The sequence below is a fragment of the Pinus tabuliformis genome, chromosome 2_2 (assembly GCF_031772625.1).
Source record: "Pinus tabuliformis cultivar Carrire ecotype Pingquan chromosome 2_2, CPIR1, whole genome shotgun sequence".
Classification (NCBI taxonomy): Eukaryota; Viridiplantae; Streptophyta; class Pinopsida; order Pinales; family Pinaceae; genus Pinus; species Pinus tabuliformis.
Window position 1 is genome coordinate 444,128,418 of NC_142300.1, and position 24,502 is coordinate 444,152,919.

Here is a 24,502-nt window from a genome sequence, read left to right on the forward strand (position 1 = left end):
GTGCTCTCTGGTGTTTGCAGCTGACATTTGCAATCCTGTTTTCCTCTGCTCGTTATGCTTTCCGCACCCATGCTCTGTTCAGGGTGTATGGAAGCCCCTCTAGTTTCGTAACTTGGTTTATTCCACCTGTGCCTGGTTTCTTAACCTGGTTTATTCCGCCTGTGTCTGGTCTCTTAACTTGGTTTATTCCGCCTGTGTCTGGTCGCCTTCCCTCCAGTTCCGGTCATCCTATTTACCTAAGCTGCCTGCGCACCCTGCAATGGCTCGACGTCGCGGCGTCCCCCGACATGGAAGAAATTCTGGTACTCGTGGCATTTCTCGGCGTCGTGGTGGCTCTGCCCCTCAAAGCATCACTCCTTTAGCCTCTGCCTCTCCATCCTCTCCGCCTTCTGATCATTCTCGGCCCTCTCTGAATAGTTCCTTCCAAACTACCCGGTTCAGGTTCAGAAGTAGGCTCAATAAGCCTTTAATCTCAGCCACTATCACTGTAATTTTCTCGGAGGAGGAAGATGAGCTTATGAGCTTGGATGACACCTCCAGGGCTCAGTCTCAGTCTCAGGATACGAGCGAATTTCAGGGTGACATGGCTGGAGTAGTCCTCAATGACAATTCCAAGCAGAATGAGGATGGCCTTCAGGAAGCCCCTCAACCCCAGTCAGCTTCTCCACAAGAGCAAATTCTTGCTTGTGAACCAGTGCGCTTTTCTGGAAGCGTTCTGAATCTTGTTATCCCCCCAGAAGGCAGTATGATGGGAGCTGAAGACAATGACATGGTGACCTGCATTGGCTCCCCCAACCAGGCAAACGTGGACGTGGCAGGCTCTCCTCCGCAGGATTAAAGACTTCTGGCTTAAAATGCCATGACAGCAGTCCCTCTTCTGATTTTTGGTACTCAAGTTATGTTTCCATGGTCCTTTCTGTGCATGTCTCAGGCTTCTTTTTGATATCAGCATGAATTGTTACAGTCTTCAGGTCAAAAGTTTGGTTTTGGATCTTTTTGTAATAGCAGCTTTAAAGGATAGTATTTCTGTAAGTGATCAGCTACCTATGAAGCATAGATCAACTATAGGACAGTCTAGTTTTTGTCTATCAAGCTCACTTCAATTCTTGCTTCAAAAACTCTCAATTATGTAAAAGGACTGAAGTTTGCTATATGCATAAGTCTCTTTGGTGATGGACAGGCTATGGCCCCCTCAGAGGTTTAATCCTCTCTATAAATATTTTTATCTTTTTTAATAGAATAGTCTTTATCCAGAGAAAAAAAAAAAAAATTGGGATTGTTCTATCCAGAAAGGAAAATTACCAGGAATGGTTCAGGAAGGTTAAAAATATAGTTATTTTTAATGATTTTTGGGATGGAACCTGTGAAGGAAAAGAAGGAAATTCACCGGATCAGCCTGACGAGGAGAAACGGTTAGCAAACTGACAAAGTAAGGATAAAAAGGCCTATGCCTTAATTTCCACTTCAGCCTCAGAAGAGGTAAGCAGATACATTGCTTAGAATAAAACAGCATATGATGCCATAACAAAACTAAAAGAGCTTTATGATTCACATTCTGAATTGGAGATAATTCAGTTATTGTTGAAGTTATTTAATTTGGAAATGAAAGATAATGATCCTCTAAAAATTGAATCTGAAATTAAAGCCATCAATCATGAAATTGAATCTATTGGAGTTAAAGTTGATCTGCAACTCACTGCCTTTATAAAATCTCTTTAACGTAGTTATTCACACTACTTGGAATCTCTCCAAGCTAGTGGGCAGTTAAAATATTTAGATTTTGATAAATTAGTAGGGAAAATTGTAGAAAGAGAGAAGACTTTTGGCAAGAGAGAAACATCACATAATTATAATACTGAAACCCTATGTCTTTCTCAACAAGACCAAAAAACTCAAGAAGAATATGAAAGTAATACTAAGGGTAATAGAGGTCGAGGTAGGAAGAATTATAGAGGCAGGGGGGGCATAAATATTCAGGGAGATAGACAGAAGAATGATAAACAAAGAAATTTTCTTGATAAAACAACTATAAAATGCTTTAGATGTGGTAAAATTGGACATATAGCTTCAAATTTTAGAATTCCCTAGGAGAAAATTAATGAAAGAAGAGAACAAATTATTGAAAATAAAGATCATCTAATTCCAGAAAAAGGACAATCTTCTGAGAATGCACATTATGTTGTTGCTCATTGTAATTTTCATATGGAAGATATATTTAGTACCTCTTTTTCTTCATGGCCTAACAGTTGGATTTTAGACATGGGTACCACTTGTCATATGACCTTTAGAAGAGATTTGTTTGAAAAATTCAGTGATAATATTGATGGAGTAGTGTATTTTGTTGATAAGTCTCAAATCAAACCATAGGGGATTGGTTCTATTCAGTTAAAAATTCCTGGACTTTCTAATTATACTTTGAATGATGTTCTTTACATTCCTCAGTTCCAAAGAAAATTTATTATCTCTTTTAAAAATAAGACAACAAGGAAATTCCATCCACATATTTGATGGTAAAAGTGGAAATTCGAAGAGCAACCAACAATAAAACTGTAATGACTGGTGTAGAAAAAGATAAATTGTTGAAATTGAAAGGTGTGTCCTCTATTACATTGAACACAAATTATTTGGTTCAACAAAATGATACTTTGTCATCTTCTTTATTGTGGCATGCACGCTTTGGTCATATTAATTATGAAAGTATTAGAATTATGAGACAGCAGGGGATTAAAGGACTTCCTACAGTTCCCAGAAAATTGGCCCCATGGAATGCTTGTATATTGGGAAAGCATCACAAACAATCTTTTCAAAATTCTACTTCTCGAGCTACAAGAAAATTAAGTCTCATACACTCTGATTTATGTGGACCTATGCCTGTACCAACTGCGAATGGCAATAAATACATACTAACTTTTATTGATGATTATTCGAGGATGTGTTGGATTTATCTGCTTACAGAAAAATCACAAGTTTTGGATGTGTTTAAAAAATTTCATCTCTTGATTACAAATGAAGCTCAACTAAATATTGGTACTATAAGAACTGATAATTGAGGAGAATATACTTCACATGTCTTTGAAAAATATTTTCAAGAGAATGGCATCAAACACCAGACCACAATACCATATAATCCACAACAAAACGGTGTTGCAGAACGAATGAACATAACATTGCTTAATATGGTAAGGTCAATGATGTTTTTTAAGAATGTAAAATTGATGTTTTGGGGAGAAGCAGCGCTCTGCGCAGCATATATTAGAAATCGGTTCCCATCCTCTGTCATTAATAACAAAACTCCATATGAAATGTGGTATAATCATCTTCCTATTGTTAAACCTTTCAGAGTTTTCAGTTGTCAATGTTATGCTTTGATTCCTAAACAGTAGAGGAATAAGTTGAGAGAATGGAGCAGAAAATATATATTTTTTAGGGTATTCTATGACTTCTAAGGCATACCGATTATATGATGAAGAGAACAAGAAATTTATTTTGTCGAGAGATGTAATTTTTCTTGAATCTGATAAAGATTCCCTCACTGTTGATAGACAACTTAATCAGATAGAAAAATTTGTGACACAAGAGTTTTATTATGAATTAAATAATATACTTCCACATCTTGAAGGGGGGATACATATATTAGATCAGTCTGTGGAGTTTCCTTCTCTCAATGATGATAGTTCTGCTATTAATGATAAATTGGTTGATGCAAGTGTTTCCACAGACATGACCAGGATAGAAATGGAAACAGAGTTGAAAGGGACAGAAATGGCAAGAACTGAGACAAATGAAAAAGATGAGCAACTTCCTACACAACCTTTGAGAATATCATCTCGTATTCGAACGTTTCCGAAGAAATATGATGAGTTTAAGACTGGAAGTTCCTAAGGTAACTATTCTCACTATGAATTTAACTTTTCTATGGATTGTGAACCTACTTGTTTTGAATAAGCTACTAGTTATGATCAGTGGAAAGATGCAATGCAAAAGGAATATGATGCTCTCATAAAAAATGGCACATGGAGGCTGGTGGATCCTCCTGTTGGCATCCAACCTATTGGTTGCAAATGGATTTATAAAACTAAGTATAAGGTTCATGGTTCACTAGACAAACACAAGGAAATACTTGTAGTGAAGGGATATGCACAGAAAGAGGGTATTGACTATACAGAGACATTTGCTCCTACAGCTAAATGGGGCACTATTAGATCTTTGTTTGCTATTGCAGCTCAGAAAGAATGGAAAATTCATCATATGGATGTCAAAACTGCTTTTTTAAATGGAGATTTGAAAGAAGATCTTTACATGTTTCAGCCAGAGCTTTTTTTTGTTAAAGGGAGAGAAAAAAAGGTTTGCAAACTAATGAAGTCCTTGTATGGCTTGAAACAAGCACCATGAGAATGGTATGAGAAACTAACTAAAAATCTTCTTAAGTTAAATTATAAACATTTTGACCTAGTTGATGCAACTCTTTTCATTAAGAAAGTTGGAAGATCAGTTGTATATGTTGATGATTTGATGATCACAGGAAACAATGATGAATATATATCATCTATTAAGAAGGAATTGAAAAAGGTTTTTGATATGATAGATTTAGGTTTACGAATGCGTACATTTTTAGGAGGTTCATGATACAGGAGTTCGACAATGGAGCTGCAGCGGCGACCCAAGATCGAACCGACGAAGGAATGGCTCTCACCCGCGCCTGCCAAACCACTGGAATCTCCCAAAGAAAGAAGCGTGAACCAGTGTGAGGGGTTTTGATCAACTTTGCATGGCCGAGAGCAAGGATACCACTAATTTCACAGCAGTCAAAGGTGAAAAGAAGGGCTGAAGTGCAAATCTGGAGGGATCTGCAACAAAAGACGGCGAAAACAGCTGATAAACCCCTGAAAGGTCCAACAGGGGCGGCTCTGCCTACGGAACCAAGAAGGATCGAGCTGTTGAAAGTCCGATCTGCGGAAGCAACTGCATCGGTGGGTGTTGTCCCGAGTCAGAATGGAGATCACAGGACGGCAGAACGTCAACAAAGCAAAAGGTATGATGAATTTAAAAAGCCCTTTACAGGTCGAAACTCTGATTTGAACTGTCACGTAGATCTTGTCTTCCATATGACCAATCAACCGCCGATGAGCCCAGATTGGGCAGCATATCCGCCGACCAACAACACTGTGCTCAGACCAACTCATGGGCCCTCAGAACAACCGCCGTTGAGCCCAGACGGGGCATCATATCCATTGAACAATAGCTTTGAGCACAGATCGGGTCATAGGCTTTCTGATCTAGACCTCTGTAGAGCAGATCTACCCCTATGCAGGTCAGATCTGGAAATACACTCACCGAAAAAGACGATTGAAGATAGAAAAATCTCTCTCTTTATTAGATCTATGGGAGGGAACACAATATGCATCGAAATTGGGAAATGGGAGGCAACAGAAACCCTCAAACAGAGGATACATGAAAAGACTGGAATCCCACCATGCAAACAACTACTCCTCTACGCAGGGAAGGTAATTCAGGAGGGGTTCAAGCTAATGGAATACGGTATAGCAAAGGACTCTACCATCTGTCTCAGCATGAGATTGCGCGGAGGCTGCCCCGGCTCAAGTTCAAAAGGACCTGCTTCCTTCAAAGATGCAGTCAAAGGGAAGATGGAACCACAAAAGAAACCAGAACAGCAAGCTACAGCACCAGGGGCCTACATTGTTGAGCAGACAACACAGAACCCTGCTTTAACAATCTCCATACCAGAGGTAAATGAAATACAAGCTGATTATTCAACTAAAGCAGTGATATGCAGGTTCAATGGATTTTGGCCCAAACCGGAAGCCCTTCGTCAATGGATTTACTCCATATGGACAGAAAACTGTGATATCCATCTCTGTTCAAAGGGATTCTTTATTGTCAAATTTGACACCATAATGGACAAAGAATATGCTTTGAACGAGGGACCATGGTTTTGGGGAAACGCTGGCCTTTTCTTGAAATCTTGGTTCCCGGATTTCGATCCAAACAGCATGGTGGTCACCAAAATGCCAGTCTGGGTAAAATTGTTTAACCTACCTATACACTTTTGGCACTACAAAGTACTGGAAGGAATTGGCAACACCCTGGGATCTTTTTTAAAAGTAGATCATGAGCGCCTATCCAAGGATATCTACACATTTTCCAGGATATGTGTGGAGGTAGACCTCAGTCAAGGCCTACCAGAGCACATTCTCCTAATCCATAATGGAAAGCAATGGGCACAACCACTGGATTATGAAAACACTGCCTTTTGCTGCCGCATATGTCGACAAACAGGTCATCTTCAGAGTGCATGCCCACAAAACAAAAAAGATAGGAAAAGGAGACAACCACCAAAGCCGAAAGGATGGCAATTTACAGCCACATGGGCAGAGGATATAGAAGAGGAAAAGAATGCAGAAACCACCAGCATTCTACAAGAAGATGAAGACGGAAGGAATAATCCAGAAATCAGCAAAGAAAGCTATCCACACCACCTACAGAATAATGAAAATCTGATTGAAGGAGCAATAGATACAAATGCAAGTAACCCACAGCAGCAATATGAGAACTCCGGGCAGGAAATTGGAGGCAGCAAGCGAGCATACTCATCAACAAGCTCAAATTCTGAAAAAGACATCATGGCTGCCACAAATGAAGCACAAATGATTATTGTAACAGCTCCGCCTAACAATGAAGGCTGGTGGAAAGTGGAAAAAAAGAAGGGTAGGAAAGCCTAGATAGACTATTGATTGATTATTAGCTCCTGATTTTAGCAGGACAAGTTTTGTTACAGCATATGCTATTACAGCATCTACAACATGTAATTTTACTCATAATGAATAAAATTACGATTTTTCCAGTGGAAAAAAAGATAGATTTAGGTTTACTTCATTATGATCTTGGAATTGAAGTTGATCAAAAACCACAACATATTTTCATCTCTCAGAAGAAGTATGTTGGTAAGTTATTGAACAGATATAGTATGATGGATTGTAATCCTGTTGCCACACCAATGAAGCAGAATTTGAAACTTACTTCAGAAGAAGGAAAATCATTTGAAGATCCAATAAAGTATAGGCAACTTGTTGGAAGTTTGATTTATTTATCTATTACTTGTCTTAATATAACATTCATTATAGGAATACTTTCTATATTTATGAATCATCCTTGTGAGGGGCATCGGGTAGCAGCAAAAAGAGTACTGAAATATTGAAATGGAACCCAAACTTACGACATCAAATATATCAAAGTTTCAGACTTCCATTTTGCTGGTTATTCAAATTCTGATTTTGATGGAGATAAAGAGAATGGAGTCTCTACTTCTGGCTATTTGATGAATATTGGATTAGCAACCATCAGTTAGAGGTCACGCAAGCAATCTGTTCCTGTTGATTCTACCATTGAAGCTGAATATGTTGCAGTAGCTCAAGCCATTAAGGAAATCATTTGGCTTCGGAAAATACTTGAAGATTTGCAAGAGAAACAAAAAGCTTCAAATCCTTTATTTGTTGACAACTCTTCTGCAATTCAATTGGCCAAGAATCCAAAGTTTCATGATCAAACCAAACATATCAACACCAAGTATCATTTGATTCAACATCATGTAGAGGCCAAAACAATTCATCTGACACATTGTCCAACATCAAAACAAATTGCAGATATCTTTACTAAAGCATTGGGACGTGAAAAGTTCAAAAAATTTAGATCTTTACTTGGTATGTGAGATGTCCCTTCAGATTAAGGGGGAAATGTTGTAATCCTTTGGGATTTCTGTATAGTTAGAGATTTAGTTTAGGGATTTAGTTATAAATTAGGAATTTCTAGTTATAACTGTTTGCTGTTATTATTTTCAAGTATAAATGTAACTTTCATTAAATGAATTAAGATATAGATCACAACATTTGAATTAATGGAATTCTCCAAACTTCTTATCAGAGGTGAGGTCAAATATGCTCAATGCTTTAAGTTGCCCCACTTCTGGTGGAATTCTTCCTGTGAAATTATTACGAGAGACATTCAAATTGCATAATAACGAAAGGGTACCCAGAGATGGTGAGAGAATACCTTTCAATCCAAAGCTAGGAAGTGTTACGGCAACCACTCTGTTCATTCCCTTTCTACAGCAGATCCCATTGCAGGAGCACACGTTGTATGAATTTTGTGGTGTTCAGCTAGGAAGGGATCCAGATAGATCAGATATGACAACATCTCTGAACAACAAAATCACCAACACATCCCTTGAGGTGTGAAGTGCGTCGATGGGTGATGTCAACTCAGAGTCCTCCAGCTTCATTGCAACTTTGTTCAAAACACATTCACTAGGTTGAAAAGAGGTACTTCCACCTGGAATGCGGTTGAAGGGATGAGCATGGTAACTCATGGATGCAGCATCCTAGGCAAGGATTGTATTTGCCAAAGTTTCCATCAGCACAACGCACACAAGCATCGTCGACACAAAACCTTTATCCATTTCTCGATCTTCCTCGACTCTATGTAACTATGTTGCTTGTGAGATGCGTTGATGCAATGTGTATGACGTCCATATAAATACTCCAACTCTCCCATCATTGGAGGATAACTAGTAAGTTGAGAAGTCTTTAGGAAGCAGGGGAAACAAATGGTTTCAAGTCATTGTGTAAATTAATCTTTTCTATGCCGACTGGACCCGAGTAGTTGAGAAGTCTTAGAAGAAATAGGTAAAATAAATACTGAAAAATCGTTTTAAGTGGACGTGGAAATTAAACGTTTCTTTGCCGAATTGACCGGAGTAACAAATGGTTTCAAGTCCTCATGGAAATTAATCTTTTCAATGCCTAATTCACTGGAGTGAGATGAGAAATCTTAGAAGAAATAGGGAAAATAATGAGTGACAAATCGTTTTAAGTGGTCGTGGAAATTAATCGTTTCTTTGCCAAATTGATTAGAGTAAGTTGAGAAGTCTCTAAGAAAGAGGAAAATAAAGAATGACAATTCCTTTCTCAAGAGCTTTAAAAGTTTCTGATGAGAACCATCTCAAGGAAGAGAAAGAACATCTCTTGAGTGTTTTCTTTAATAGTGGGTATAGTAGACACCAATGTACTAAGGCTTTCCTCAGAGCTGAAAAAGGTCCTAGTGCTAAGAAAGATACCAAGGATCGATTTTCTGGTGTTCATCTTCCTTTTATCGAAGGGACCACTGACAAGATTGCAAGGATCCTAAGGAAGCATAAGGTGGCTTCAACCTTTCAACCTTTAAATACCATATAGAGCTCCCTTAGATCTGTAAAAGACCCAGTGGACCCCAAGAATATGAAGGGTGTTTACGTTATCCCATGCTCTTGTGGGACTCCCTACATTGGTGAGACTGGTCGCTCGATTAATCAAAGGATTCGTGAGCATGTTGCTGACATCAAGCATGGCAGGACCTGCTCCTTTGCTTTGGTGGAGCATGCAGATAAATCTAAGCATCACATCTGCATTGAGGAGGCCCAAGTCGTTGCTAAGGTTAGTCATTTTCATCATCGTAAATTGAGGGAGGCCCTGAAAATTGAAAAAAGACCCAAGAATTTGAATAGAGATGATGGTTGGAATATTAGTAGAAGTTGGGTCCCTGTCTTGTCCTCCTAGTTTTTTTTTTTTTGTTATGTAGGTATTGGCATCCTTTTTATAGTATTTGTTGTTGATTTATTCTTCATTAGAGTTTATTTTCTTGATCCTCTATTTTTTTATGTATTTTATCATCCTATTCGTTCTTAACTCATTTTAGTATTTTTGTTATTTGTTCAATGGGCATGAGCCCCATATTTTATTGTTGACCACGTTTTATTTATTGATTATTTTTCTTTGGATATATATATATATATATATATATATATATATATATATATATATATATATATATATATATATATTTGTTTATTTTGACTTGTGTATATTTTTGTTTTATATAAGGTAACCAACACTAGGAGCAGAGAACATGGCGACTAGGGTTTGAAGAAGACCTTTTCAACTGCAGTCATAGTACCAACTTTGGAGGAGAACAGTGCCAGGGCGGCAGAGCATCATAGAAGAGGGCAGGTTCTGACCCTACAAATGAAAAACGCGGGGTCCATCGGGACCCCATCATATAAACAGGTAATGATGCACTAGGAGAAAATTGTACTGGATGGAGTGCAAATATCGGGCTCTAAGAAGTCAGGCAAGAAAGATCCAACCAAAAAGGAAAGCAAAACATTGAGGGTAAAGATACCCAGAAACATAAAGAAATCATTAGAAGCAACAATACTGCAAACAGAGACAGGATAAAACCTTTCCCAGAACAGGTTTCACAAGAAAACAAGCCTGAGGATGAACGATCAAAAGAGAAGGAGGATCTAAACCAAGCCAAGGTAGGAAAGGAAGGAACAACGATGGCAGCCAAAAAGAAAGAAACCCAGGGACCGTGCAAGCCCAAAGCAACTGAAACCCTACGGGTAATAATTTCTGACCCAGAACTACAGGCGTACCGTGACTATATGGTAGAACATGCAGTGATCTGTAGGTTTATGGGATTCTGGCCAACAGAACGAGCTCTGTGCATGTGGATAAAGCAGCAATGGAAACCCAAAGGGGATGTAAGACTCCACTTAGGAGCCAAAGGTTTCTTTACTGTGGTTTTTTCCAATCTGGAAGACAAGGATCGAATATTTGATGGAGGCCCGTATTTCTTTGCCTCAGCAGGTCTTTACATGAGACCATGGAAACCCAACTTCGCACCAGAATAGGAAACCTTCAAACAGGTACCGGTCTGGATTCGTTTGTTCTCTCTACCGATTGAATACTAGGGACATGCAGCACTTGAACAGATAGGAAACAAGTTAGGCACATTCATCAAAGCCTCATAAGCAACATTACAAAAAATATATACCTCATGTGCTAGAGTCTGTGTTGAAATGGATGTTTCAGGAGCACTTCATGAGGGCCTATGGCTAGAATACAGAGATGAAGTGTATTTTCAAGCTATAGACTATGAGCAGATCCCATTCTGCTGCAGGAAATATCATGAACATGGACATTTGATCAGAGAATGCCCAATGAACAAAACGACGAAGAAACCCAAGGAGAATAGAGGAGATAAGAATAAGGAGGCCTTTGTTCGACCTAAAGCTAGACAGAGAGCAAACAAAAGACAACAAACTAAAGCAAGCACCTCCTTCAGAAGCAGAAGCAATGCTTTTGAGGTGTTAGAATTAGACACGGATTCAGAGGAAAACAATCCAGAGAGAGAGACATTATGAGAAAGCAAGCCCACAACCACACCAAGAACGAAAGAACCTATTTCTAAGCCATCAAACAACATCCCACAAGCTCAGGGACCAATAGAAGGATTAGAAGAAGATGCAGAGATGATAACTAGCGAAATAGGGCTAGAGGACATGGAACTAAGTGACATTCTGGAACAAGAAGGTATGGATCTACCAAACATGGTAGAAAATTGGAAAAATAAAGGCATGGAACACATATCGGAAGAGGAGGTGAACAGGATCAACAACTTATTCTTAGCAAGACAGCAAGCAGAACTGGATTTGCAGAGAAAGAGCTTGGGAACAACAAAAGGACTAAGGGTAAGAGCTCAAGGGTTGCATCAAACCACCACCAACTCAAAGTACCGACAAAAATGAGGCAGAAGGACTAACAATGAGGCATTACAAGAACTGGGTCAGATGCTTCTAAATTCAAGTAAGATGAAAGCCCTTGAGGCATTCAGACTAACCTCCTAAACTTTTTTAATTATGAAAGTACTTTCATGGAATGCTAGAGGGCTAAATAGCCTAAAGAAACAGCGTTTACTAAAGAAAAAAGTCAAAAATGAACAACCGGATATAATTTTTTTGCAAGAAACTAAATGATGCAGCAAAACAATGGGTAACATCAGCAAAAAATTGGGTAAACGAATGGACTACCTAGAAACAACAAGCAATGGTTGGGAAGGGGGCAAGCCCATTCTTTGGAACCCACAGGTTATCCAGCTTATATCCTTTGAAGCTGCCAGATCTCATATATCTATAGAAGTCCAAATAGTAGGAAATCCAGTCACATATCTATGCACAAATGTCTATGGCCCTCAGAAACTAGAGGCCAAATTGCTATGGCTCAGTGCTCTAGCCAACTTGCAGCAGAGATATCCTCAAGAAAAAGCCATTTTCGGAGGTGATTTTAATATGATCACCTCACTCATGGAAAAAAGGAGGCATCAGAATGCTCAATAGGGATACTGAAGCTTTCAAAGACTTTATTAAATCGGCCAAGCTGGTAGACATCTTCCCCAAGAGTGGCGCTTTCACTTGGAACAATAAAAGAGGGGGTGATAGGCAAATCGCCTCTAGACTGGACAAGTTCTTAGTGACAGAAACCATTCTTATGGAAGGGATCACTGTGGATTTGGACATACTACCTAGTGGAGGTTCGGATCACTGGCCCATAATTATGAATGCGGCTATCCAGGGGACACCAAGGAACAAGCCCTTCAGATTTGAGAAGTTTTGGCTTAGTCATCCAGAGTTTACTTCGAAAATAGAGCAATGGTGGAGTGAACCATTAGACATAAGAGGAACTAAAATGTTCATTCTCCAAGCTAAACTTAAAGACATCAAAACCAGACTAAAAACCTGGAATCAAGAAGTCTTTGGCAACATATTTAAAGAAAAAAAGAAGCTAGAGGAGCAAATGGAACAAATTCATAAGGAATGGATCCAAGGAAATATTAACCAAGAAACTATGAATACAGAACAAAAACTCATGAAAGATTGGCAGACCAGATGCCAATGGGAGGAAACTCTATGGAAGCAAAAATCCAGAATTCAATGGCTTAAGGATGGTGAAAAGAATACTAAACTTTTTCACAGATCAGCCATTTATCACAGAAGTGCTAACAAAATATTAAGAATAAAGGATGAACATGGAACCTTGGTGCAGACTCATCATGAAATATCAAGCCTTCTCATAAATCATTTCAGCTAAATTGCACGGAAACCGGATATTGACAGAGAGGAAGATATTAAGGAACTTTTGACTTCTATTCCCAAGCTCATCACAGAGGATCAAAACAAGGCTTTAAATTGAGCCATCACCTTGGAAGAAGTGGAAGAAGCAGTGAAAGATATGCCAAATGGTAAGGCGCCAGGGCCGGATGGCTTCACCATCGATTTTTACAAAGCCTGTTGGGAAATAATCAAAACAAAGGTATGTGAAGTGGTGGAGGATTCTTGGTGGTCCTCCTCCATCCTAAAATCCCTCAACTCCACTTTCATTACCCTTATTCCAAAGGAGGAGGAAGCAAACACTCCTTCGAAGTTTCAGCCAATTGCATTGTGCAATGTTTTGTACAAGATTATTTCTAAAGTCATAGCCAACATACTAAAACCAATTCTTCCTAATATCATTTCGGAAGAACAATCTGGCTATGTAGAAGGGAGACAGGTTATGGACAACATCTTGCTAGCTCAAGAGATGATTCATACTCTCCGAACTCAGAAAAAAGCGGGCATGTTAATGCAGTTGGACCTATCAAAGGCTTATGATAAAGTCAACTGGAACTATTTGGAGGCTATTTTAGATGCCTTTGGCTTTGCGAAACAGTGGATAATATGGATCCTAGCCTTGGTTAAGTCCACCAGATTTTCTATCCTGGTTAACGGAGCTCCCATAGCCCAGTTTACACCCTCTCATGGCTTACGACAAGGGGATCCCCTATCCCCCTTTCTGTTTGTTATTCTAATGGAAGGTCTTAGCCGGCTTATCAGAAGAGCAAAAGAGGATGGAATTATTCAGGGACTCCAACCCTTGCCCTCAAGCCCTGCAACAACACATTAGTAGTTTGTCGATGACACAATGCTGCATGGCTCGCCCTCTGTCAAAGAAGCTCTTGGTTTCAAAAATATTCTCAATTGCTTCAGTCTGGCCTCAGGTATGGAACTTAATCTAGCTAAATCTTCCATTTTCTTTTTCAATACGCATCTAGCAGTCCAAAAGAATCTTTCTACTATCCTCGGATTCAAGAGATGTAACCTCCCTTCAAGATATTTAGGCATTCCGCTGACTGACAAACCCTGGCAAAAAATTCATTGGGAAAAAATTATCGCCAATCTAGAGAAAAGGTGTCATCATTGGACGCACAGAACCCTCAACTTTGCAGGCCACCTAGTCCTCACCAAATCCGTCCTCCAGGCTATTCCTCATTTCATGCTTTCTATTCTCCTGGCACCTAAAGGTGTTCTTCAGAAAATCCGACTTGTTCAGAAAGCGTTTCTTTGGTCGGGTAATTCAAGGAAACAGAAGTGGTCTTTAATGGCATGGGATAAGATATGCAAACCCAAACACCTGGGTGGGTTAAATCTTCAGGACCCCTTCACCGTCAATCGAGCTTGTGGAGCCAAGTTATGGTGGAGGTGGATAAAGAAACCGAACTTACCCTAGGCCAAACATTGGAAAGCAAAGTATGCTAATAACTATAGCCTGCAGAATTTGATCAGACTGCAAGAACCCTCGAATGGATCTCCAATTTGGAACCTTGATAGAACAAATTGGAACATAATTCAGGAACAAAGTTTCTGGGAAATTTGAGATGGACAGATGGCCCTCTTCTGGGAAGATGCTTGGAAGCAATTACCTAAGCTCGAAAGCCCTGAATTCTTGACCATTCAAAGAAGAAACCAGGAGCTAGGAAGGACAACATTGAACCATTACTGGACACCTAATGATAATAAAAAAGCATGGAAACATTTGATATTCAACGATACAAATCAACTGGAAGAGGAAGATAACAGTATAAGAGAACTACAAATAGAGGTAGTCAAAAGAAAGATAAGAAATGCACATGGTACAGATCAACTGTATTGGGGCAAGCTAGAGGGGAGCAATTTCTCCCTCAAAGAAGCAAGAGTCTATATAGAAGAAAATGAACATAAGGAAAAAGTTAATTAGTACAGTAAATTTTGGGATGCTCAAGTTTGACCGAAGATTAAAACTTTCCTTTGGCTCTTAATGCACTGAAGAACGCTTACATGGGAGAACCTCTGGAGAAAAGGGTTCATAGGTCTCTCACACTGCCCTTTGTGTGAAATTGAGGAGGAATCCATGAATCACCTCCTCAATACTTGTGAATGGACGGAAAGCTTATGGAACTAGATGGAAGCCATATTTAAGAGAACGGACAGGGAAAGAAACTCAATACAGGAAAGTATAGGGAATTGGCAAAGTAATTTTTCCAAAACCCAAACGGTCAATACATTATGGAAACTTATCCCGGGGTTTATAGTATGGACAGTATGGAAAGAACGAAAAAGAAGAGTGTTTCAAAATGAAACTAAGACCATAGAATTTATGAAAGCCACAATTTTGCAGAAAATGAGAGAAACGGTTCTTACGAGAGGGAAAGCAGAACAGAACAAGGATGTCTCAGAGTTTGATTCTGCAGGCATTTGGCATTGAGATAGGATCCTTCACTGTCTCGTCAGGGCTGCGACAAAAACAAGGCCCCTCGGTGAATGTTTGGTCTCCACCACTAACAGGCTTTCACAAACTCAACTTTGATGGGGCTTCTGGTGGGAATCCTAGTTCGACAGGTATAGGAGGTGTTCTTTAGGATTACAAAGGGGAAATACAACATATTTTCAGTCAATCGTTGGGTGAAGCAACTAATAATGAAATGGAATTTGCAGCTTTAGAGCAAGGGTTACGAATTCTTATTCGCCTGAAAACAAGAGCTACAATGGTGGAAGAGCATTCTCTTTTGACCATCAATGTAGTAAGGAGAATGCAGATGGGGGCGAAACCAAGTAAGGTAACGAAGCATTGGAGGCTGGCTAAGGTAACAGAGCTCATAGCAGAGCACCTCTCAAGCCTCGACGGAATCATCCTGCAAGCAGTGAGAAGAAAGGCAAACGCGATAGCTGATTATCTGGCCAACTACGGGATCGATCACCACTTCACCTACCCGGACACTTGTTGGCATGATGTCACATGCACCGAACTTCAGAATAAGTGCTCACTTCTCTCGAGACAAGACATTCATTAAAGGAAGAAGTGGTGTAGGAGTATGAAGGATTACGCCTTAATAGCGAATGAAGATAGCCAACCGAAGGAACATCGGGCGACAGACCCATGAAGGACATAAGGAAGAGTGGGAAATCATTCACACGAACAAAGTGCATCGAATGAGGAGGACATCCAACAAAAAATATGATCAGCGCCGTCAGCAAAACACAGGGGAGGACACATGGCATTCAACCAATAGGCTCAAGCGGGGCAGAGTTAAAGCTCTGGATACGTATCATGAACAGGAATTGGGAATTCGTAACAACAGTTATTATGGTAGGATCAACACCTATCCGACGGTGAAGTGGGAGATCACAGGCCAGGCCTACCCTCCCTCTACTATATCTAAGGCTTTCCACCAAAAGATCAGAATAATGCTCTCTCACGGCTTGCGACTTAACAATTGCAGTGCAACTAGGATTTTCAGTGTTTCTGCGACCTGCAATAGCATTATGGTGCGTGAAGGAAGCCGGAATGTTTCCGCTAACCAGGACTTGCAGAAAGCCCGGGAGGCTTATGAAACCCGAACTACCCAGAAAGAAAAGTGCAAAATAGAAGAGCTCGAAGCAGCAGTAACAGAGGAGGAAGAACATTTGGAAGAGCAAGATTTGGAGAAGGAAGTGGAATGGTTTTATGATCCAGGCACTACAACTACAAGAGCAACTCAATTTGTTCAAACCCAGGGAGAAATGTGGAGGATGAAAACAATGCTGGCCAAGGCGCTCAGCATGCAGGCGGAAGACATCAAAAAACTCACTAGGCAGAGAATTTGGCAAAGCTTGATGCCATAGAATTTAATCTCAGTGCCCTGACTCAGGAAGTCAGAGTCCTCTCGTAGAAACTGAGTGTCCTCATCAGTCTCCTCAGGCACTCCATACGTCAGGGATCCACGGCTGCGGTGGAGGTCATGGAGGAGGCGACTGACACCAGTCAGGTGAAGCGCCCCACTCCTCAGAGGAATTCGCAGCCTGAGAAAATGACTGCAGCAGTCGGCCCGAGTGCTCCTAGTTCAGATTATGTAATCTTAAAGCTATAATGGCTTCTCTGCTTCTGATATCTCTTCTAGTTTTGGTGTTTTATGTTCCTGGCTTCTATGATCCTGGTATCTAGTAACTATAGAGGTCCTCCTGGTCCTCTATCTTTCCTTTTGTTTCCTTTGTCGAGTCGCCTGATATGATGAACTGTTTTGATGTTTCAAACCCCTCTTTAGGCAGCCCTGCGTGGTTAGACTCGGGGTCAGTAGATGAAGTTTCAGCTGCTCAGTGACAATTTGAGCATGCAATGAAGTTTTGGCTATGTCTGTGCGTGCAGACCCTTTTGTATCTTATGTATTCTACGAATTAATATAAAACTATTGATTTACACAAAAAAAATAAATTGTTTTATTTTATTTATTTTTCTATTAATTTATTTTAATTTATTTTATTGTATTTCCATTAGTTATTTTATTTATCAAATGATCTTGTATCGATTAGGGTCTTCACTAGTTTTTATAATTTTTTACTCCCCTCCTTTAAAGTTTGACTTTGATTATTTATTTATTTCAAAAACTAGGTGTTTAATATAACGGTAACTTATTAATATTTGTTTTTAATAAATTAATAAAATAATATACAATTTAAATATTATTTTTCAAAAACTAGTAATATTTGGTTTTAATAAATTAATTTAAATATTAGTTTTCAAAAACTAGCCATTTAATATAGCCGTTACATATTAATATTTTAATAAATTAATAAACTAATATCATTATTTAAATACTATTTTTCAAGAATTAGTAATATTTGGATTTAATAAATTAATTTAAATATTATTTTTCAAAAACTGGCGGGTTTAATAGTCATTACCTATTAATATTTTTAATAAATTAATAAATACATATTAATATTTTAATAAATTAATAAACTAATATCATTATTTAAATATTATTTTCCAATAACTAGTATTTGGTTTTAATAAATTAATTTAAATATTATTTTTCAAAAACTAGCTATTTAATATAACCGTTACTTATTAATATTTTTAATAAATTAATGAAATAATATGATTATTCAAATATATTTTTTTTCAAAACCTTGCCATTTAATATAATAGCAGTTGATTAATAATATTTGTTTTTAATATATTAATAAATTAATATTATAATTTAAACTTGTCAAATTTAGCAATTATGTCTCTATATTGCTCTCTATTTAAGCCTTTTCCATGGTCTGCGTCTTCATTTGGTCCTGATGACGAACCACACTTGTTGGTTTGAGACAGGTAAAATTTCTACCGAAAAACTTTGTTTAATTCATTATAGATACAGAAGCTTGAATACAGAAATGACAAATCCTTTCAAGTGGTGGGGAAATTAATGAGTCTTTTGCACCTTCCTTCCGCCGGCCATCATCCTTTGGTAACTTCAAAATTTTCGGTAATGTCTATCGCGGCCTTCGCTCCATCACCGTCTCCCACCGTTGGGTCTCCCCCGTTTGATATCTTATCCTTGTAGATACATGGATCCATCGAATTCGATTTGATCTACCATATGTAGATACATTGATCCATCGAATTCAATTTCAAATTTGAAACAGTGGCGGGCTATTATCGGGATTTGAAATTTGAATTTAGAAATTGTTTACCTGGTTCAAATTCGTGGATTTCATGAATAACCATACACTTAATTTTTTTTGTAAATGCAGAGAGAAGGGGATCATGTGGGTTATGGGTTTCATCTATTGGGTAGATTCCAAGATCAGCAAAACTGTGAGAATTGATGTCCCAGCCAAGCTTAAGCAATAGGGGCCAGATCCAAAGCCTTGTGCTCCTGTGCAAGCCACTTATCAAAAGAAATTGTAAAACAGTCCTAGGTTGGTTTAATTAATCATTTATCAAATTAATTTCTTCCTACTCTTCATTTCATTACCTTTCGTGATAATGTATGTATTAGGTATAGCAAGTAGATGGTTGTGGACATCTTTGAAGGGAAATGCGCACAAGATCCAAAATATTTGGTTTCTTTTAGGTCAAAGTCAAAGAAACAACGGAAAAGCTTTCCAAGATGGACAGTTAAAATTCAAGTCTGAAAGAGATGAGGGAAAGGATTTGCCTTCCTAAATGCTAAAATTTGAGTTTGAGCAAGTAGAAAACGAACTGGAAAGGGAGTTGCATAATCTTGATGGCCTCAATGTTCACATTGGCTAAACAACAAAGGTGAAGTCATGGAAAACCAGAGCCAGAAAGAGTTTTTGAGTGCAAATATAGCCCATGGCCAAGTGCCTATGCACTCCTAAGATCTCAAATTTAGAGTTGATGTTTCAATAAAGGGTGCTTTTATTTTGTGTAGTTGCAGGCTACAAAGTTGTTCTGGATAGCAACCTTTTACTTTGAGTAGTCTTGGTAGGAATGTGAGAAGTGTTGCGATTTATTTAAAAATTTATTATTTTTTTTTTTTGATAATTTGAATGGATAGAAAAATAAAACTATTAATAGTGTTTTTATAAAACTTTTAAAATATCCAAATCACTCAAAAAAAAAAAAAAAATATTGCAGTGTTTTGCTAGGGAGATTTGGACAATGCTTTGATTGGTAGTCGTGGAAACTCCACGTTATAGTGTGGCAACTCCATGTTGCATTAACACCTTTTTATAGTGATGGAAACTCCGGTGTACTTTAAGGAAAGTTGTATGTAACTTGTTGCTATGGTAATACCGTAATTCACGATAATAAATTCAATGAATTACAAGATAATCACTACGAGTAAATAAATTAATTAAAGATCAATCTATGGATATTTCAATTTAAATTTGATATCGTGTGTTTGTTTAAATTGTAGAATTTCAAGTAAAATTGTTGGAATTACAATTTCATTGCATATAGTTGATATAGTTTCAGTTAACTTCTTGTAATTCTAATATCTAGTAACTTTATTGCAATTTTAGGTGAAATATATCGTTCTAAACTAAATTGAGAATAAATTATAAAATTTACGGTAATTTGATTTAAAATGAATAATTTTTAAGTTGAATTGTTGTCATTCTCGTATGCAATTTTACAACTAGTAGAAGTGCAAAATAACCTTTTGAAGTATTGATTACTTAGGGTGAATTGTATGGTTGGGGTTAAATAGCTTAAATTTCAGATGTGTGTAATATAATCTTTTGGAATATTAATTATTTAGGGCGAATTGTATGGCTATGGTTAAATAGCCTAAATTCCAAATATTTGCTAATTTTATCAGATATATAAGTTTTAAGGGTAAATTGGGTTCCATTGTGGTTTTCAATGGAGAAATAGATAGATTTCCTTCTTATTCCCTCAAACACCTAAAAACACCTACAAGACAAAATATCTTAGGATGGCCTATCAGATCTTGATACTTGCAGAAGCTACATCCAGCAGAGCACCAAGACCTTTCCTCAAAGGTGGGAATTCCTCCTGAACTAGGTTTTGAACAAGGTAAACCGTTCAACTGGTTAGGCCTAATGGCTCAATAAATGTGGATCCATGTAGCCAATGCCTTGAATCCTCCCAAGGGAATAGAAGATAGATTTTACATGTCTCCATATCTGTTGGATGAAATATGTGCACACGATGCATTCCCTGGCATGAATTGGACTTGGAAACCATGAGAGCTCGTCGTGTATTTTTATTGCAAGATGCTTTTGGAGTGCATCCACAAAGGAGTAATGGAGAAGCTAACTAATCAATTCCTCATTCCATTGTACAAGTTGATCATTGAGGAAGATCCACCTTGCATGTCACATGGGGGAATGGAAGCAGTGTTAGAGATAATACATTGGTTTGCCTCGCCAGATGGAAATTTCCTCAGTTTGTTCTGCAGATAGAAATCTCCGCATATTTTACCAAGGTATTCCATCGATAAGTTAGTCACGCAAGAATTCTGTATCATCTCTTCACAGGGTTATTAGCAACTTTTCACAGGAAGAAGAAATTCCCTTGGCCAACTCTTCCTATGCAAATCAGGTTGTACAAGATGAACAATATGAAAGTCGTGGATACAACGACGATAGAAAATTTTTCCTTCGGTACTCTGGAATTAAATCCGTAGGATCTCCATAATGCTTGTAGAGACTAGTGTACTAGGATTTATTTCCATTGGCTAAGCGGGGCATTTCACTAGTCGGAGGAGAAACCATGGAAGAATTGTTACAATACCTCAAAGTCTCGCAAGCTGGCTAGCTTTGCAAGAACTTCACATGCTACTCCATAAAAATAAATCACTCCAGAATCAGTACCACCAAAATGGTGCAACCCGATGTATGAGAAGGAAAAGAGGAAAGTTTTGCACAGTCCAAGGGGAGAGCGAAGCCGCAAGATGAAAGAAGATCCAGTAATACTTAAAGTGGCCATGGCATCATAGAATAAGAGGAAATAGAGGGTGTAGGAAGCATAAAAAAAGAAGAGGGAAGAACAACAACACAAGAGATTGGAGGAAGAAAGGTAGAAGCAAGAAGAAGAAGAAAGGTGAAAAGTAATAGCATAAGAAATAACACGAGGAAAAGCTGAAGAATAAGGGCAGAACTGATAGCTATAAGAGGAGAGAAAACAAATGTAGGATAAAGATCTCGCTCAAGAGATTGAGGAGTTGATCAAAATACAATACATGGAGGAGGAACTAGAGTCGCAGAATCAAGATGTCGACCTTATGCCAAGTACACAATAGGCCACCATTCTCGCCATCCTCTGGTAGAGAAAGCTCCAAGCAAGGAAGAGGAAATTGTTCCTCTCGACGAAGGTTCGGTTATGAAAATGTACAATCTGACTTATGAAAAACTTCAAAAAAAGATTGTAGAAGTGACAAATAAACATTTTCCAGATGACATTGCATCTTTGGCATTCATCAGAGAAAGGGTGATCGTGACACACACCAAAAGAGATCTGGGTTCCATTTCTGCAACCAACTTATCCTTCGCAGGTGCTACAAAATCAAACACAAATAACCTGATGATCAAGAACAAACAATTGACAAAGAACTTTTAGGCTTCTAGGAAGGAGTTTTAACAACTCCGAGGAGAGTTATAGAATGTAGCTCCCACATAGGTCTTTTTGGAAGAACTGAAGGAAGTGAGTCTCGATGAAGTATCAACACTAGCAGAGACCATGTAGAGTCTTTATGAGGAGCCTGTTACCATGCAGATGGTATTTTTCCACTTGCATGTGTTGCAGAAAAAATGTAAAGATTATATCAAAACTCTTAATTCTGTGCAATCAGCTATTGCTGCCATGCATGAATAGTCAATGCAATACAAAGGGGCACTTATTGAATTGGGAAAGAAGACAAGACAAGAGATAGAGTTGGAGAAATAAAAGGTTCAAATGCTCATCTAGAATAGCAAACAACTTGCCTTGTTCGTTTGCAACGCTCATGCCCCATATGCACAATTATACAACAACATGGACTTCTTGGTGAAATTGCACAACATCCCATCATTCAGGTCACTCATGGAGATCAAGCGTAGGAATCAGGTCAGGAAGGAGATTAAAGAACACTTGGAACATTTGAGACAGATAGTCATCAAGGAAGATCTAGAATTAAACAAACATAATATGAAAAAGTACATTGGTGGCCCTATCAAAATCAACACGATGCTTCTCTTGCTCGAGAAGGAAACAAAAACCGATTCCAAATCATTCTACCTAGATGCCATGGAGGCTAGAGTCTACTTCATCCTGACACCATCGCATAGTTTGGGTATGTCATCACGCAATAAAAATCTTGGCAGTGTTACGTAACCAAGAAACATCAAGTGGAAGTTATTGAGCTAGAGTTTCCCAAAAGTCAAGCTTAATTGTTTTGTCTTATTAGGCTGTCTAGTTGGCTCTACCCAATTTTATCTTATATGTTTACGAGTGTATCATAATATTCTTTTGTAATTAATTTTTAAGTGGAATTCCAAGTGCCAATATTCGAATGTGAAGATTCATGACGTAGTGAATGTAAAGAGTCATTTTGTAAAGAAGTTGAAGAGTCATGAGGGAAGTCTAAAAGTCACAAGGGGAAGTGAATAGTCACCCACTTTGTTATAAATAGACCCTCATAACTCATGTAAAGGGCTTTTGGCTAGGATTTTAGCTTAGAATTAGGAGCTTTGGAGTTTGTGAGGGCTTTGGCTTCTCCATAGCATAGAGGAAGCATCTTTCTTTGGTTGAGCAGTAGTTGAATTCATGTTCCGCTATTGGGGCTAGTCGTTCGTCAATGGTATATATATGATTGAAACTTTCACGTAATAAAATATTAGAGTTAACATATTTTCATGCATATGTTGCGAATATAGTAGGACTATTCCTGTTATGTTTGCAATGTATGTTATTTAACTTATGCATAGGCTTATGAACTATTTTCTTTTCATTGGTACGGATCTTGTTGAATGTGTGTTGTTTTATACTTCCATCACTGTTAACTTGTGAACTGTTTCACAGATTAGCTTATGATGTCTTTATGCTCGTGTGTTCCTTCCAAGTTGCATACTATTATAGTCTTCTAAGGGACTCACGCATTTTCCCTTCGTTTGTTAGAACCTTCATGCATTACACTTGACTTTCCACAGAGTCACACACTTGTTCCCACCAAAGTCACCATACACCTCTCTATGCATTATTGTAGCCAAGGCACATCATTAAAACCCACTGCATCAAAAACCAGTTCGTATTTCGGATGGTACTCATACACCAAATAGTGTGAGGTCTAATTGGGACTTCATATTAGGGAAATCCCCTTAATGTTGGTGAGTCCAACACCATCAACAAAGAGGGGAGCAGTCGGGAGGTTGGGCTTGGAGAACAACAAAGTTCATTTTGTTCAATTATGTTGTCCCATCCCACTATAGTCAGGAGTTGGGAAGTAAGAAACTTGTCAAATGCTTTTGTGAAATAGAAAGGCTTGTCATTCGACCTTTGATTTGCACATTTGAATATTTTTCAATTTTTTTAATATTTTGTTGTAATTTTATTTTTTTTTAGTTTTTTGGAAAGCAATAACTATTTACAAAATTGAAGGGGAAAATATACAATTTTTTTTATATGTGTTGTGTCTCATTCACTACCTTCGATTTATTAATCAAACATTTGATATTCGTAGGGTTTAATATTGTTCACCAGGTTTAGAAAAAAATGTTAGGGTTAATATTTTTTGGAGGCTTTATAGTATCAATTCAAGAGAATTTTGCTTCCTATGGAAACCAAAAAAAAAATATGGGCGGGTTCTGAGAAGTGGGAACGGTGTTAAATACGAGCAATCAGGTATTCAGAAGATGGCTAGGTGAAAGTCGGGTAGCGGTGGCCAACCGAGTCGTCAAAAGTCGGGATGGTGTTGATCTCATGTTTTTGCCAGCGAATAGCAACCCCAATGCACAACGTAGTTGGGGTAAGGGGGAATTTAGGAGACGGGAGGTCAGCTCAGAATATTTTTCTTTCATTGTGTTGTGGTATGCAGCCGGAACCCG